This window comes from Ranitomeya imitator, chromosome 1, assembly GCF_032444005.1.
Source record: "Ranitomeya imitator isolate aRanImi1 chromosome 1, aRanImi1.pri, whole genome shotgun sequence".
Lineage (NCBI taxonomy): Eukaryota > Metazoa > Chordata > Amphibia > Anura > Dendrobatidae > Ranitomeya > Ranitomeya imitator.
In genome coordinates, this window is record NC_091282.1 from 289,084,403 (window position 1) to 289,097,259 (window position 12,857).

General features: G+C 41.0%; 1 protein-coding gene across 14 annotated transcripts in view; it reads left to right on the top strand.

Moving 5' to 3' along the window:
* The window catches only part of ARVCF (ARVCF delta catenin family member), a 1,214,127-nt gene that overhangs the window by 283,886 nt on the left and 917,384 nt on the right, over window positions 1-12,857 (top strand). The window lies entirely within an intron of this gene.

Genomic DNA, 12,857 nt, shown 5'->3' on the forward strand with positions numbered 1-12,857 from the left:
AGTATTTCAGGTAAAATTTTACGCCAAATAGAGGCCCATTTTTTCCTATTAGCCCTTAGAAAAAATAAAACTTGTGGCTAAAGCATCATTTTAATGGTAAAAATGTAATTATTCTTTCTTCACTGCCCAATAGTATAAAAATCTATGAGGCACATGTGGTGTCAATATGATCACTGCACCCCTAAATATATTTATTGGGAGTGTAGTTTGTAAAATGAGGTCATATATGGGGGGTTTCTTCTGTTTTGTCACTTCATGGGCTCTGCCAATGTGGCATGGCACCCGCAAGCCATTCCAGCAAAATATGAACTCCAATATGGCGCTTGTTCCCTTCTGAAGTTTGCACTGTGCCTCAAAAGTAGTTTTCATCCACATATGGGGTATCATTGTATTCAGTAGAAATGCTATCCTTGTGAAAATGAAAACATTTGGGGGTAAACAACAGTTTTGTGGGAATTTTTTTTGTCATTTTCACAGAGGAGTTTTGTAAAATTCTATGAAGCACCTGGTTCAAGGTGCTCACCACACATTTAGATACATAATTTGAGGGGTCTAGTTTCCAAAATGGGGTCACTTATGGGATTTTCCACTGTTTAGGTACACCAGGGGCTCTCCAAACAGGACATGACACCTGCACACAATTCCATGAAAGTCTGTTTTCCAAAATGTCCCTCCTTCCTTTCTGAGCTGTGCCGTGTGCCCAAACAGTAGTGATTTTTATTATTTTGATGGCTCAATGTTTTAAACTTCTGTGATGAGGACCTTCAATCCCCAGGTGCTTCTCAGATCTAGATAAGTTTCCTGCGGGGTCTAGTTTCTAAAATGGTGTCACTTGTGGGGGGTTTCCACTATTTGGGCACATCAGTTGCTCTCCAAATGCCACATGGTGTCCAATAATTATTCCAGCAAATTTTGCATTCAAAAAGTCAAATGATGCTCCTTTCATTCCAAAACCCTGCTGTTCGCCCAAATAGTAGTTTTCCTCCACATACTGTATTGAGTGTGGGTGTACTTGGGAGAAATTGCACAACAAATTGTATGGTGCAATTTCTCCCCTCAAAGTTTCTTATAATGTAATGTGGTTCCTAAAAAAAGACTTTGTAAATTTTATTTAAAAAATGAGAAATCGCTGATCAACTTTTAACCCTTTATAACATCCAAACAAAAAAAATGTTTCAAAAATTGTGCTGATGTAAAGTAGACTTGTCAAATGTTATTTACTAGCGATTTTGTGTGACATAACTCCCTAATTTAAGGGCACACAAATTATTAGTTTGAAAATTGCAACATTTTCCAAATTTTTGCCAAATTGCCATTTTGTCCATAAATAAACACAAGTCATATTAAAGACATTTTACCACTGTCATGAAGTCCAATATGTCAGTAAAAAAAACTCTCAGAATCAGTAGGATCGGTTGAAGCATTCCAGAGTTATCACATAAAGTGACACAAGTCAGAATTGCAAAAGTTGGCCTGGTTATGAAGGTGCAAACAGCCTTGGAGGGTAATGGGTTTAAAGTACCACTCAAGGTTTGTTAAATTGCACTTTCCTTTAGAAATCATTGATATGTGTACAATGTCATCATTCACATACTTTCCCATCGCTGCCTTCTCTTGTTTCCAGCACTGCTTCTGTCCTTTCATTCATCACATGACTTTGTGACCTTCTGGCTAACATAGCATGTACAGGGTGGGCCATGTATATGGATACACCTAAATAAAATGGAATGATTGGTGATATCAACTTCCTGTTTGTGGCACATTAGTATGTGGGAGGGGGAAAACTTTTTAAGATGAGTGGTGACCATGGTGGCCATTTTGGATCCAACTTTATTTTTTCGAATTGGAAAAACAATGGTGTGCTTGGTTTTAATGTAACCTACACAAGGAAACTGTCACCATTACCATGTATTTAGGTGTATCCATATAAATGTCCCACCCAAAAAAGTTTACCTCATCACTGAACATAATGTTCTGTGTAAACTGAGGGTCCTGTTCCAATTTTTGTTTTGCCCATTCTGCAAATTCAGGGCTCCGATCTGGCATCAGTCAACCATCCCTTCGGTGGATATTAGCTACTCACAAATGGCACCCTTACAAAATCCAGCTGCTCCGGCATCTCAATGAGGATGACCCAGATCTGCGTGCTGAATTTCCAGAATGGGCAAAACAAAAATTGGAACAGGACCCTCAGTTTACACAGAACATTATGTTCAGTGATGAGGCAAACTTTTTTGGGGTGGGCCATTTACAGTGGGGCAAAAAAGTATTTAGTCAGTCAGCAATAGTGCAAGTTCCACCACTTAAAAAGATGAGAGGCGTCTGTAATTTACATCATAGGTAGACCTCAACTATGGGAGACAAACTGAGAAAAAAAAATCCAGAAAATCACATTGTCTGTTTTTTTAACATTTTATTTGCATATTATGGTGGAAAATAAGTATTTGGTCAGAAACAAAATTTAATCTCAATACTTTGTAATATATCCTTTGTTGGCAATGACAGAGGTCAAACGTTTTCTGTAAGTCTTCACAAGGTTGCCACACACTCTTGTTGATATGTTGGCCCATTCCTCCATGCAGATCTCCTCTAGAGCAGTGATGTTTTTGGCTTTTCGCTTGGCAACACAGACTTTCAACTCCCTCCAAAGGTTTTCTATAGGGTTGAGATCTGGAGACTGGCTAGGCCACTCCAGGACCTTGAATTGCTTCTTACGAAGCCACTCCTTCGTTGCCCTGGCGGTGTGCTTTGGATCATTGTCATGTTAAAAGACCCAGCCACGTTTCATCTTCAATGCCCTTGCTGATGGAAGGAGGTTTGCACTCAAAATCTCACGATACATGGCCCCATTCATTCTTTCATGGACCCGGATCAGTCGTCCTGGCCCCTTTGCAGAGAAACAGCCCCAAAGCATGATGTTTCCACCACCATGCTTTACAGTAGGTATGGTGTTTGATGGATGCAACTCAGTATTCTTTTTCCTCCAAACACGGCAAGTTGTGTTTCTACCAAACAGTTCCAGTTTGGTTTCATCAGACCATAGGACATTCTCCCAAAACTCCTCTGGATCATCCAAATGCTCTCTAGCAAACTTCAGACGGGCCCGGACATGTACTGGCTTAAGCAGTGGGACACGTCTGGCACTGCAGGATCTGAGTCCATGGTGGTGTAGTGTGTTACTTATGGTAGGCCTTGTTACATTGGTCCCAGCTCTCTGCAGTTCATTCACTAGGTCCCGCCGCGTGGTTCTGGGATTTTTGCTCACCGTTCTTGTGATCATTCTGACCCCACGGGGTGGGATTTTGCGTGGAGCCCCAGATCGAGGGAGATTATCAGTGGTCTTGTATGTCTTCCATTTTCTAATTATTGCTCCCACTGTTGATTTCTTCACTCCAAGCTGGTTGGCTATTGCAGATTCAGTCTTCCCAGCCTGGTGCAGGGCTACAATTTTGTTTCTGGTGTCCTTTGACAGCTCTTTGGTCTTCGCCATAGTGGAGTTTGGAGTCAGACTGTTTGAGGGTGTGCACAGGTGTCTTTTTATACTGATAACAAGTTTAAACAGGTGCCATTACTACAGGTAATGAGTGGAGGAAAGAGGAGACTCTTAAAGAAGAAGTTACAGGTCTGTGAGAGCCAGAAATCTTGATTGTTTGTTTCCGACCAAATACTTATTTTCCACCATAATATGCAAATAAAATGTTAAAAAAACAGACAATGTGATTTTCTGGATTTTTTTTTCTCAGTTTGTCTCCCATAGTTGAGGTCTACCTATGATGTAAATTACAGACGCCTCTCATCTTTTTAAGTGGTGGAACTTGCACTATTGCTGACTGACTAAATACTTTTTTGCCCCACTGTATATGGATACACCTAAATAACATGGGAATGGTGACAGTTTTCTTACATAGGGTGTCTTTCATTGAAATCTGCTGCAATGACTCAGGTACTGCGTTCACCAGACATCAGTACAATTTCTATCCGCTCCTCATGTGTTAACCTCTGCGACATGTCAATGGCTGTAAAAAAAAGAGAGGCTTATAAATAACTCATTAAAGAATAAAGTTACATTAAAACCAAGCACACCATTGTTTCTCTTGTGAAATTGTCAATAAGTTTGATGTATCACATTGACCCTCTTCCCATTGGAAAAAATAAAGTTGGATCCAAAATCGCAAACTTCAAAATGGCCGCTATGGTTACCACCCATCTTGAAAAGATTTCCCCCTCCAATATACTAATGTGCCACAAACAGGAAGTTGATATCACCAACCATTCCCATTTTACTTAGGAGTATCCATATACATGGCCCATGCTGTATGATGTTAACATGTAGTCACTTTCTCATTGAAAGTTTTTGAGACTTTGAATTGGTTATTTAGGAAAAGAATTGTCTGCTGTGTGAGAGAGGACTGGAGCAATGCTGTAAACAGCTGAAGACAGCAATGGTTAAATATTTTAATGCTCAATCATACACACATTTAAAATAGCTAACGAAGGGGGGAATAAAAAACTGGAGTGCTACTTTAACCCCTTACCGGCATCGGACGTACTATACCGTCCGATGCCGGCTCCCCTGCTTTGATGCAGGGCTCCGCGGTGAGCCCGCACCAAAGCCGGGACATGTCAGCTGTTTTGAACAGCTGACATGTGCCCGTAATAGGCGCGGGCAGAATCGCGATCTGCCCGCACCTATTAACTAGTTAAATGCCGCTGTCAAACGCAGACAGCGGCATTTAAGGCTACGTTCACATTGGCGTTCCGCCAATGTGCGTCGCTGTTGCGCCGGCGACGCAGCGGCGACGCAGCGGCGACGCGCCCCTATGTTTAACATAGGGGACGCGTGCGTTGTTTTGGTGGCGTTTTTGCCACGTGCGTCGTTTCCGACGCTAGCGTCGGACGCAAGAAAACGCTACATTGTAGCATTTTCTGTGCGTCCGATTTTCGTCAAAAACGACGCACGCGTCGCAAAACGCGCGCGTTTTTGCGCGCGTTTGCGCGCGTTTTTACGTGCGTCGCGCGTTGCGTCGCCGACGCAGGGCGGCGCAACGCTAGTGTGAACCTAGCCTAACTACCGCTTCCGGCCGGGCGGCCGGAAATGACGTCATCGCCGACCCCCGTCACATGTCCGGGGGTCGGCGATGCGTCTCCATTGTAGCCATAGAGGTCCTTGAGACCTCTATGGTTACTGATTGCCCGTCGCTGTGAGCGCCACCCTGTGGCCGGCGCTCACAGCACACGTGCAATTCTGCTACATAGCAGCGATCAGCAGATCGCTGCTATGTAGCAGAGCCGATCGTGCTGTCCCTGCTTCTAGCCTCCCATGGAGGCTATTGAAGCATGGCAAAAGTTAAAAAAAAAAGTTTAAAAAAATGTGAAAAAAATAAAAAAAACATAAAAGTTTAAATCACCCCCCTTTCGCCCCAATCAAAATAAATCAATAAAAAAATATCAAATCTACGCATATTTGGTATCGCCGCGCTCAGAATTGCCCAATCTATCAAATAAAAAAAAGTATTAACCTGATCGCTAAACAGCGTAGCGGGAAAAAAACTCGAAACGCCAGAATTACGTTTTTTTGGTCGCCGCGACATTGCATTAAAATGCAATAACGGGCGATCAAAAGAACGTATCTGCACCGAAATGCTATCATTAAAAACGTCATCTCGGCACGCAAAAAATAAGCCCTCAACCGACCCCAGATCACGAAAAATGGAGACGCTACGAGTATCGGAAAATGGCGCAATTTTTTTTTTTTTTTTTTTTAGCAAAGTTTGGAATTTTTTTTCACCACTTAGATAAAAAATAACCTAGTCATGTTTGGTGTCTATGAACTCGTAATGACCTGGAGAATCATAATGGCAGGTCAGTTTTAGCATTTAGTGAACCTAGCAAAAAAGCCAAACAAAAAACAAGTGTGGGATTGCACTTTTTTTGCAATTTCACCGCACTTGGAATTTTTTTCCCGTTTTCTAGTACACGACATGCTAAAACCAATGATGTCGTTCAAAAGTACAACTCGTCCCGCAAAAAATAAGCCCTCACATGGCCAAATTGACGGAAAAATAAAAAAGTTATGGCTCTGGGAAGGAGGGGAGCGAAAAACGAACACGGAAAAACGAAAAATCCCCTGGTCATGAAGGGGTTAAGGATGTTTCATGATATGTCCCTTTGTTGTAATTGTTGCTGTACATCTACTTTGCTTCATTGCCATTAAGGCATTTCATAGAGGATTTAGCAATGTTCAACACAAGCTTATGTAAGTAAACACGTGCATATTTAAAAAAATATACTCTGAAAAATCTCTTTTGCTTTGTATGTTTCAGCAAACTAAATTCATATTTAATCATCAGTTCTATTTATTTTTTGTAATAAGGTTATAGCTAACTTGTGGTCTCTGTGGCAACCTACTCATGATCAAGCCCACCATACACACATAAAATATGACCATACACTCAATATTTTACTAGAAATGAAGTTTAGTGTGGAAAGGTCATCAGTAAAAATGAAGAATATATCTGCATTACAGTGGTAAACAGAATTCTTCATTATGGTTAATCCTGTGTCATTTACATTTTGACCCAAATATCCAATCCAGATTGCACCACTGTGCCTCTAAAATGCTTATGTTCTAAGGGATTTTAAACTAATTTATTTCTTGAGGATGGATGATAATCTTTTCCAATCTTGTTATTTGTGTCTACTGTAGTGCTATAGAATTGAATAGTCTGCCTTTTGTATATGACAAGATGACTGAATGGTTCTCTTCCCAAATCTTCCTAATTAAATTCTGTCACATGTCCATTGCTTTCTCTACCCCTCCATTAAAACATTTTAGTGTAGAATATAGCATACCTCATAATGTTCCTACAGTAGTTTATATAGATATAGGGTTGGTTTCAACTTTGGTCATTCTGACATTATTTTCATTCTTCTAATTCGTCAGAGCGAGGGCCGTGATGAGGGGGATAGGCAAAAGTAGGTACTTTCTTAGGACACCATGTAACTTCTTAAGTAAGGGGGCACCATTGATTCAAGAATAAAGTTTTTTAAATCTTTCAGCCGTTCTGTGCTATGTAAGAGCACTTAGTTATACAGTGCAAACTGATGACCGCTTCCCCCCCAGTACAGGGTAGAGTACATTGTATAGTGCAAGGGGAAGTGCCCAGCCTGAAGGAGCATGAAGAGAGAACAGAGCGTATCACACATTATACACACATGCAAACATATAAGAACAAGCTGAAAAGCCTGCGTACTAAAATGACACGTGATTAATGACAGTTCTGCAGGTAAGGCTGACATTGTGCCTATCAGAAGTACCGGTCAGCCATTTCTGCTGCCTCCTAAGAGCTTACAGTGGGTAAAATTGCTGCCATCCGTATTCAGTATCTCACAGCTAATATGCACTTTATTTAATACACTGTCTTATGTGACTGGAATGTATACAAGTCAGGTGCGCAGTAGTCAATGGTAAATCAGTGGGTAGTCCAGTGCTGGGATCCCCACTAATTGCTAAAACCAAGCACATGAAGTCTATAACCCCTTCATGACATGGCCAGTTTCCGTTTTAATTTTATCTCCCCTTCTTCCTAGAGCCATAACCTCTTTTTATTTTTCTTTCTTTATAGACATAAGAGGGCTTGTTTTTTTGCAGGACGAGTTGCACTTTTGAATAATACCATTCATTTTATAATAATAATCTAATAATAATAATCTTTATTTTTATATAGTGCTAACATATTCCGCAGTTTGCACACATTATTATCACTGTCCCCGATGGGGCTCACAATCTAAATTCCCTATCAGTATGTCTTTGGAATGTGGGAGGAAACCGGAGATCCCGGAGGAAACCCACGCAAACACGGGGAGAACATACAAACTCCTTGCAGATGTTGTCCAAGGTGGGATTAGAGCCCAGGACTCCAGCGCTGCAAGGCTGCAGTGCTATCCACTGAGCCACCATGCTATTTTACCACATAGTTTAATGATAAATGGAAAAAAAATCCAAGTTGGGAGAAATTGCGGAAAAAAAAAATGCAATTCTGTTTTTTAGGAATTGTTTTTACGGTGTACATTTTGTGGTGAAAATGACTTTGCAGTATGATTATGCGCATCAGTACAATTATGGCAATATTAAATATGCCTAGGTTTTTTTAAATTATTTTATTGGGTAAAAACAAACAGATGTTTGCAAAAAAAATATTAGGGGTTGTATCGCAATTTTCTGAGACCTGTAACTATTCCATTTTTTTGGTTGATGGAGCTGCTTGGCAGCATATGTTTTGTGAAATGAGACGTTTTTACTGACATTTTTGGTGAATAGCTCAGGGAAGAGCTGCCGCCTGGTGCCCAAGAGCTGCTGGGTTTGAATCCTGACAGCAGGACTATGATAGGTAGATGTTTAAATAGGTCAGCGATGGAGAATGTGCCTTTCTACGCCATTCAAAGTTTATTATATTTACAAACATGGCTGAGTAATGCAAGGGATCTTATGCCTGAGGGTAACTGGGTACCAGGGTGCCCTACTGGGTTCTTGCGGTCAGGACACCCACTGATTTCATAGTTGTCACTTAACCAGTGCTTGTAGATGCAATGCCAGAGAGTGTGCAGACTGTGTGCTGTTTGCAAAGTGTAGAGTGTGTGTGTGTTTGTAGAATATATATATATATATATATATATATATATACACATATATATATATGTCAAGTGTTTGCAGAATCAGTCACAATATATCAAAATTGCCTAATGGAAATTTTGATTTCATTGGTTTTCATTTGTCTCTCCTTTTGTGCCATTTTTTTTTATATTTAGTGTCATTCTTTAGAAATTAATTGGAAATGCTTGTGTGAACCTCATCTTCATAATGCTTTCCTAAATGTAGACAACATAATACTAGACAGACCAAAACTATTGTAAATTTATGACTGTGACATGCGCTACATGATAAGTTTTACACACCTTACCAGATCTGTTGGGCACTTTTTATTACATCACCTCCTGGCTGGCTTTTTTTAAACTAATATTTTGCACCAAAATTATAGCCCACCGCATTAAAAAAGCTTGTGCATTTTTCAACTCTGTTTAGTAATTCCCCTTTTTAAGACTAGCTACTAAGGCAAAAAAAAAGGCTAATAAATTTTGTGTTTGGCATGCATGACAGTTTTGGGGAACTATTTGAGTAATCATTAAATATATTTTTTGCAAAAAAAAATAAGTGAAATAAAATAGAATATATGTGCTGATCATATGCATAATAAGTAACAATTGTGCCCTATAGCAAAACTCCTAAAGAGACCTCAGTCCATCTCAGAAGCAGCAAGTTCAATAAGTTTCTGATTATTAACAGTTTCCAACGCTTCTTGATCTTCTACAAAAATAATTGATGCCCTTTGACAACTACTTATGACACGTAATACAGTGAAAATGGTTGTTATTAATAGAATTTTGGCATGCTTACTTAAAGGGAAGGTGCCATCAAAAAAATTTTTTTTTCAGAAATTGTAAAAATGTAAAGAATTAATGATTACATTTTCTTAAAAAATATTATCATTTGTTTATAATTTAGTAAAATATGAAAAATAATTTGAAAAGTTTTGGAATTTCCACTTTTCAACACTAGGGGGAGCAGCTGCTGAAATTTCAGAAAAACCTAGTGTAGAAATAGCTCACATTACAGCACTGCAGTAAATATGGGCGGAGTCTGCTGACCTGTGTGATGTCTCCTCTCCTCTCCTTCTGGGTGTTTGCTAAGGGATTAGAGAGGATGATATTCAGGAACCCAGTGAGAAGCCATTTTGTTGGTGACTGCAGAGTATGGCTGCCGTCACACTATCAGTATTTGGTCAGTATTTTACCTCAGTATTTGTAAGCCAAAACCAGGAGTGGAACAATTAGAGGAAAAGTATAATAGAAACACGTCACCACTTCTGCATTTATCACCCAGTCCTGGTTTTGGCTTACAAATACTGAGGTAAAATACTGACCAAATACTGATAGTGGACGGCAGCCTTAGGCTACTTTCACACTAGCGTTGTTGGCTGTACGTTGCAATGCGTCATTCAGGAGAAAAACACATCCTGCAAAGTTGTCTGCAGGATGCGTTTTTTCCCCATAGACTAACATTACCGACGCATTGCGACGTATTGCCACACGTCACAACTGTCGTGCGATGGTTGTGTCATGTTTTGGTGGACCGCCGCCACAAAAAAAGTTACATGTAACGTTTGTGCTTCGAGTCCACCATTTTCGACCGCGTATGCACGGCCGAAACTCCGCCCCCTCATGCCCAGACCTAACAATGGGGCAGCGGAAGCATTGTAAGACTGCTTCTGCTGCCCACATCGGACATTTCTTTCACAGCATACGTCGGTACGACGCACTGCGAAAGGCTCGTACCGACGCTAGTGTGAAAGCAGCCTTATACTGACAAGTAGACAGTCACCGAGGATGGCAGGCAGCAAGGATTCTGGGAGATATGTGGTGGAGGGAGCAGGGTGAAAGCAGCACAGAGTATTTCAGGAGAGCAGTGTGCTGGTCTATGGGGGCCCCCTGTTTGGTGTGCGGAGCAGCCAGGGATTGTACATAGAGCGCTATCTTTTATACACATGGATGGGCCGTCTGCTTGTTTGCTCCACAGAAATCCAGGAAACATTTCTGCGGATTGATGGCCTGGTCTGATCCAGACTTTGCATGCAGACCCCATTCCCCTCCTCAGATCCTGTCTTCTCCATCCTGTCCTGGCGATGTGTGAAAGCGAGGTGACAGGCGAAGTCCGGGGTGACGCTGGGAAGGAAATGTAGCCATATAGTAACGATAAAAATGAGACCCCTCTCTTCAGCTGCCTCACCAGCCTTCCCCTGACTACACCTAACTGGAGGTCATGCTGCCCCCTCTATTACCCCAGACCCGCGTGCAGGTGCTCAGCCAGAACCACCATAGAATGGGTCCGCTTTCTGAAGATAATACTGCCATAGTGTTCTCACATAATACCGCCATATAGATCACACACAATACTATCAAATAGATCACACAATACTGTCATACAGTTCTCACATAATACCACCATATAGATCACACATAATACCGCCAGTGTTCTCACATACCGCCATATAGATCACACATAATACCGCCAGTGTTCTCACATACCGCCATATAGATCACACATAATACTGCCAGTGTTCTCACATAATACCGCCATATAGATCACACACAATACTATCAAATAGATCACACAATACTGTCATACAGTTCTCACATAATACCACCATATAGATCACACATAATACCGCCAGTGTTCTCACATACCGCCATATAGATCACACATAATACCGCCAGTGTTCTCACATACCGCCATATAGATCACACATAATACCGCCAGTGTTCTCACATACCGCCATATAGATCACACATAATACCGCCAGTGTTCTCACATACCGCCATATAGATCACACATAATACCGCCAGTGTTCTCACATACCACCATATAGATCACACAGAATACTGCCAGTGTTCTCACATACCGCCATATAGATCACACATAATACCGCCAGTGTTCTCACATACCGCCATATAGATCACACATAATACTGCCAGTGTTCTCACATAATACCGCCATATAGATCACACACAATACTATCAAATAGATCACACAATACTGTCATACAGTTCTCACATAATACCACCATATAGATCACACATAATACCGCCAGTGTTCTCACATACCGCCATATAGATCACACATAATACCGCCAGTGTTCTCACATACCGCCATATAGATCACACATAATACCGCCAGTGTTCTCACATACCGCCATATAGATCACACATAATACCGCCAGTGTTCTCACATACCGCCATATAGATCACACATAATACCGCCAGTGTTCTCACATACCGCCATATAGATCACACAGAATACTGCCAGTGTTCTCACATACCACCATATAGATCACACATAATACTGCCATAGTGTTCTCACATAATACCGCCATATAGATCACACATAATGCTGCCAGTGTTCTCACATAATACCGCCATATAGATCACACACAATACCACCATATAATCCTCACAATACTGATCAAGCATAATACCACCATACAGATCACATAATACCGTCATATAGATCTCACATAATGCCATAATACAGCATGACGCTCGCAGCTCCTGTTATCGTACACATTGAGTTGCGTGTGCAATGGGGAAAGATATGCAGGGGGGAGAGGAGTGCATAGAAGTGGATTAGATATACGGTTCACCAGACAGTATCACACAGGAGAGGATTAGATACACGGCTCAGCAGTCAGTATTTCACAGGATTAGGCTATGTGCACACGTCAGGATTTTTTCCTGACATAATCCTGAGAATTCTGCCAGAAATCCGCGTGCTTTTTTTGCGCGTATTTCTTGCGGAATTTGTTCGTTTTTTGTGCGGATTTTTTGCGGTTTTTTTGCTTTTTTTTTTTTTTTTTCCGGAATGTCCTTTTTGATAGGAAATCCGCAAAAATATAGAGCATGTCTGGATTTTTTGCGGTATGCGTTTTTTTTGCGGAAAAAAACGCTAACATCTGCACAAAAAATGCGGAATGCATTCTAAATGATAGGATGCATAATGTTAGCTTTTTTTAGTGGATTTATAGCGTTTTTATGGCGAAATTCCGCAAAAAAAAAAAACGCTAAAAATCCGGACGTGTGCACATAGCCTTAGATACACAGGTCAGCACAGGATAGGATTAGATACACGGTTCACCAGACAGTATCACACAGGAGAGGATTAGATACACGGCTCAGCAGACAGTATCACACAGGAGAGGATTAGATACACGGCTCAGCAGACAGTATCACACAGGAGAGGATTAGAT